At 42.1% G+C, this 6,000-nt stretch overlaps 1 protein-coding gene across 3 annotated transcripts in view; it reads left to right on the plus strand.

The window, feature by feature from the left end:
- USP48 (ubiquitin specific peptidase 48) overlaps nucleotides 1-6,000 on the plus strand; it is a 111,735-nt gene that overhangs the window by 76,434 nt on the left and 29,301 nt on the right. The window lies entirely within an intron of this gene.

The following is a 6,000-nucleotide window of genomic DNA, read 5'->3' on the forward strand; positions in this document are numbered from 1 at the left end:
CCAGTCTGGGCAACAGCGAGACCCTGTCTCCAAAAAAAAGGGATAGTTTTCTACCTTTGTTTTTGTGTTATGTTATCTGTCAGCGTACCATGTGTCCAGGGTAAAATTTTTCTGGTATAGGATACCTAACCTTACTTAGAAATCCACTTTACTCATTAAGTTTCTGTTAAAACCTCTTTCTGGAGTTGTGCTGATGATGATGGTAGGAGGAGACTATAGTGGGCAATTATTGAATGTTTACCATTTGCCTGTAATTTTCCACATTTATAAATATTAACTCAATCTGTTCTTTGTTTTGTTTTTTTGTTTTGTTTTGTTTTGTTTTTTTGTTTTTGAGACCGAGTCTGGCTCTGCGGCTCAGGCTGGAGTGCGGTGGCGCCATCTCCGCTCACTGCAAGCTCCACCTCCTGGGTTCACGCCGTTCTCCTGCCTCAGCCTCCCGAGTGGCTGGGACTACAGGCGCCCGCCACCGCTCCCGGCTAGTGTTTTTGTATTTTGTTAGTAGAGATGGGGTTTCACCGTGTTAGCCAGGATGGTCTCGATCTCCTGACCTGGTGATCCGCCCGTCTCGGCCTCCCAAAGTGCTGGGATTACAGGCGTGAGCCACCACGCCCGGCCTTTTTTTTTTTTTTGGAGATGGAGTCTCACTGTGTCGCCCAGGTTGGAGTGCAGTGGTGCGATCTAGGCTCACTGCAACCTCCACCTTCCGGGTTCAAATGATTCTCCTGCCTCAGCTTTCTGAGTACATGGAACTATAGGCATGTGCCACCACTCCCAGTTAATTTTTGATTTTTAGTAGAGAAGTTTTGCCGTGTTGGCCAGACTGGTCTTGAACTCCTGACCTCAGTTGATCTGCCTGTCTTGGCCTCCCAAAGTGCTGGGATTATAGGCATCAGCCACCATGCCTGGCCAACTCACTTAATCTAACAACCCTGTGCTATCAGTATATTATCACATCCATTCTACTGATGAGTAAGTAAACTGAGGCACAGAGAGGCAAGAGTCACCTGTCTAGGATCACCACACTGCAATGGATAGTTTTGCGTAGGTATTTAACTGTCTGTTGGAAATATTTTTTCTGTGAAAATTAAAGAGAATTGTGATAGTGGTTTGAACGTACCATTCAGAAGTCCAAAGCCATTGTTTGTAGGTAAGTTTTCTCCACTTCAATTTCTGGTAGGCTTGTAAGATCTTTATCCCCAGTGTTGTACGGGTTCATTTATTATGCTAGGCATTCTGGAAGCCAGGTGTGTCTTGGAGGGGCTTGGTGACTGAACTTCACTAGTTCGGTGCCCCAGCCGGCTTGTTTCACTGGGAAATTCCCAATGGTGCTGTCTGCTATTGGGCTACCAAGGTTTTTCCATAGGTGTCTTTCATTCGCCTGCCTAGAAAATTCAGACCTGCTGTCACTCTTCAGAAGCTGTAGAAAGAAGAGGACTTAGGAGTCCCCGCATTCAAGAGTGGAAAGGTTTAATTCTCCTTGTCTCAGCTTGTCGCTTCATTTGTCTCTGTGTTTTGTGTCCCCTGTGCAGGTTAGGTTTTGTTGTCCGAAAATAAGCATGTAGTCTTTGGTGGCCAGAGGGGACAGTGATCTCAAGGGCAGAGAAGGGGACTGAGCATCTGACTACATACCTCTTAAGTAGACTTTCCATCCCTTCTCTCGTTTTTTGTAAATCCCTACCTTTACTTCATGAGCCCCCAGTTCTTGCGTCTGTGGGGACAATACTGCAGTGTAGCAAATCTGGCTACTTTCTTGACTTTTGCCAACTTAGAGTTAATTTTTATTGTGTCTCATTCACCTTCTTTTAAACCCTTATAATTTTTATCCCTGTTGTCCCCTCTGTTGTTTTCATCTTTATAGCTGTATGTCTTTATATATATATATAAATAATTCCTTTGGTGTGGTGGTTCACATCTATAATAGCAGCACTTTAAGAGGCTGAGGCATTTGAGAGCAGCCTGGGCAACATAGTGAGACCACATCTCTATTAAGAAACAAAGTAAAAATTAGCCAGGCAAAGTGGCACATGGCTGTAGTCCTAGATACCCAGGAAACTGAGGCAGGAGCATTGCTTGAGCCCATTAGATTGTGGTTACAGTGAGCTATGATCACACTACTGCACTCCAGCCTGGGTGATAGAGTGAGATCCCGTCTCTAAAAATAAAAGTTTTTTTAAATTTTTTATTGTGATTTAATGATGTTTCATGAGGCACTTAAAGTAAATGCAGTTTTAAACATCATTTTAACCTGGAAAGTCCTTGACTTAAATTTTGATATTTTTATAACAAAATTCCTGTATATTTCTAATGTATTATATGTATTTAATATATCATAGGTTTTGTGTGAATTAATCATTGGATTATATTCCATTGGAAGATTTACTATCCTAGAGTTCAGTATTTGTTGCAGATATTATATAAGAAGCTTTATAATGCAGATATTATATATATCAAGTTTTCTTATCCATTTTACTTTGTATTCCTTTAAGTGAATAACCTTCCTATAGCTTACCTTGTTTGTTACACCTAGTTTGCTTAGATGATGGGCTGTGTTGTGTTTTGTTATTTTGAGAGTACTTCTTGAGATGTCCCGAGGCCCAAAGTATTATATGCAGTTTGAACTAGATTTAGGGTGAGGGGTTGAGGGTCATTTATCCAGTATCTCTAAATTCATTGTTAACTAGATTTCTCTTTTTACCAGAAGAATCTTTGAGTTTTAGAATATCCAGTTATGTTTAGTGAATTGAATCTCTCTTGACTGCTTTGATCTCGTTTTGGGAGGTATTGCTCATAGAATGGATTTAGTTGATTGGCTTTCTCTTAAAATTTAAGAAATAACATGATTCATTGCAGGATACAAGTTTAATTTCTAACAATTTATGTGTCACAGTGAAAAGAGCAACCCAAATTTATTTAACTATTTTGAGGTCATAGACAATATTCAAGTATATTTATTTCATTATTAGTTACATTAATTGTATTAATATTCATAGTTAATATTAATTACATATTAGCAATACTGTGGTAGTAATTATTAGAATAATAGGAAATTAAATTTAGAAACTCAGCTAAGTAGAGTGAAGGACTATATATATTTATTACCAACTAGACTATAATAAAATGATTATTTACTATTATTCTGATCTCAGAAATGAATTTCGGTTGTTCTTTCCTAATCATATGAGAAACACTCATCCCACATAAAAGCCAGTCACTACCTAAAAGTACCCCGATATCAGAATGAAGCCGGGCACCCACAGTGTCTGTGGTCTCCTTTGCTCATTTAATAGTAAAGTGTGTGTGCACATTCCCATTATTGTTTCCTCATAACCACATGGAGTTATACCACACACAAAGAATCTTTTTTTTTTAGAGCATAAAAAAGAAACCATTTAAATATTATAATTGCCATGGAGTTCTTTCCAAATCAGGTCATGGAAATCTACCTTAATCTTTTTTATGGTTACATTGTACTTCACCATAAGGACTTACTAAGTTAAGGTTTGATAAATCCAATTAATCTTTTTCTTTCATTGTTAAAAAATAAATTCCCTAATTGTGTCTGAGGATGGGCATGTTAGAGTAAGTTTTCATAGACTTGTGCGAAATTTAAATTAACAGCCCACCCAGAGAGAAAATACATGTTTACTTTGTGACCTCATTTCTCTGGTAACAAGTTTATTAAAGCAAAATAATTTTTTGAGGATTATTCAGAGATCCAGAAGAGGTGAGGGGTAGAAGTTAAGTTGGATTTTGAGGTATTATAAATTATAGGGACCAGGCATAGTGGCTCATGCTTATAATCCAGCATTTTTGGAGGCTGAGGTAGGAGGGTTGTTTAAAACCAGAAGTTCGAGAGACTCCCTCTCTACAAAATAAAATATTAGTCAGGCATGGTGGCTCGTGCCTGTTATCCAAGCTACTCAGGAGGCTAAGGCAGGAGGATTGCTTGAGTCCAGGAGGTGGAGGCACCAGTGAGCTATGATCATGCCACTGTACTCCAGCCTGAGCTACAGAATGAGACTCTATTCTCTTTTTTTTTGAGACGGAGTTTTGCTCTGTCACCCAGACTAAAGTGCAATGGTGTGATCCCGGCTCACTGCAACCTCTGCCTCCTGGGTTCAAGCACTTCTCCCGCCTCAGCCTCCCGCGTAGCTGCAATTACAGGCGTGCACCACCACTCCCAGCCAATTTTTTTTTTGTATTTTTAGTAGAGATGGGGTTTCTCCATTTTGGTCAGGCCGGTCTTTAACTACTGACCTTGTGATCCTCTCACCTCAGCCTCCCAAAGTGCTGGAATTACAGGTGTGAGCCACTGCCCCCGGCCTATTTTCTATTAAATAAAAAAAATACATTTTAAAATATGGGGTTTGAATGAGCTATAGACCTGGGTTTGTTTGTTTGTTTTTTGAGACAGTCTTGCTTCTCGCCCAGGCTGGAGTGGAATGGCACAATCTTGGCTCACTGCAACCTCCGCCTTCCTCATTCAAGCAATTCTTCTGCCTCAGCCTCCTAAGTAGCTGGGATTACAGGTGCCTGCCACCACGCCCAGCTAATTTTTGTATTTTGAGTAGAGACAGGGTTTCGCCATGTTGGCCAGCCTGGTCTCGAACTCCTGATCTCGTGATCTGCTCGCCTTGGCCTCCCAAAGTGCTGGGATTACAAGTGTGAACCACCAAACCCAGCCTCAGACCTGCTTTTGTTTTTTTGTTTTGTTTTGTTTTGTGTTTTTGAGATGGAGTCTCTCTCTGTTGCCCAGGCCAGAGCGCAATGGTGGTTATCTTGGCTCACTGCACTCTCTGCCTTCCAGGCTCAAGCAGTCCTCTTGCCTCAGCCTCCGGAGTAGCTGGGACTACAAGCGAGCACCACCATACCCAGCTAATGTTGGTGTTTTTAGTAGAGGCAGGGTTTCATCATGTTGGCCAGGCTGATCTCAAACTCCTGACAAGTGATCCACCTGCCTCGGCCTCCCAAAGTGCTGGGATTACAGGAGCAAGCCACTGTGCCTGGCCTATAGACCTGGTTTTGTATCCCAGCTTTATTACTTGCTAGCTGTACTCTGCCTGGTTATATTCATCTTTCTAAATTCATTTATTATGGAAAGTGTAGTATGTATTTAGAAAGTTCCTGGCTTTATTACTCTTTTTTTTTTTTTTTTTTTAGACGGGGGCTCCCCCCGTCGCCCCGGCTAGAGTGCAGTGGCACGATCTGGGCTCACTGCAAGCTCCGCCTCCCGGGTTTACGCCATTCTCCTGCCTCAGCCTCCGGAGTAGCTGGGACTACAGGCGCCCGCCACCTTGCCCGGCTAGTTTTTTGTTTTTTTTTTGTTTTTTTTTGTTTGTTTGTTTGTTTGTTTTAGTAGAGACGGGGTTTCACCGGGTTAGCCAGGATGGTCTCGATCTCCTGACCTCGTGATCCGCCTGTCTCGGCCTCCCAAAGTGCTGGGATTATAGGCTTGAGCCACCGTGCCCAGCCGGCTTTATTACTCTTAATAAATCTACAGGTACCTTGCCAATGGGTGCAGAAACAAACATATGGCATTAGAAATTTAAAGATCGTTTTCTGGGTAATGACCGATATGGGTAGATAAGTGAAGTTCACTAACTTACTGCTTTGAAACAGCTGAAACAAGACTAAATATAACCACAAGTAGAGCCAGAGGAGAAAGGTCCTGGCAGAGTGGCAGTGACTAGTATTTTTTTTTTTTTTAATGTCTTCTGGGATTTTTGAAGATTGAAGGGGATCTTTAGAATAAATTGCAAATAGCGCTGGGCGCGGTGGCTCAAGCCTGTAATCCCAGCACTTTGGGAGGCTGAGACGGGCGGATCACGAGGTCAGGAGATCGAGACCATCCTGGCTAACACGGTGAAACCCCGTCTCTACTAAAAAATACAAAAAAAAAAAAACTAGCCGGGCAAGGTGGCGGGTGCCTGTAGTCCCAGCTACTCGGGAGGCTGAGGCAGGAGAATGGCGTAAACCCGGGAGGCGGAGCTTGCAGTG

The sequence above is a fragment of the Piliocolobus tephrosceles genome, chromosome 1 (genome assembly GCF_002776525.5).
Source record: "Piliocolobus tephrosceles isolate RC106 chromosome 1, ASM277652v3, whole genome shotgun sequence".
In the NCBI taxonomy this organism is placed as follows: domain Eukaryota; kingdom Metazoa; phylum Chordata; class Mammalia; order Primates; family Cercopithecidae; genus Piliocolobus; species Piliocolobus tephrosceles.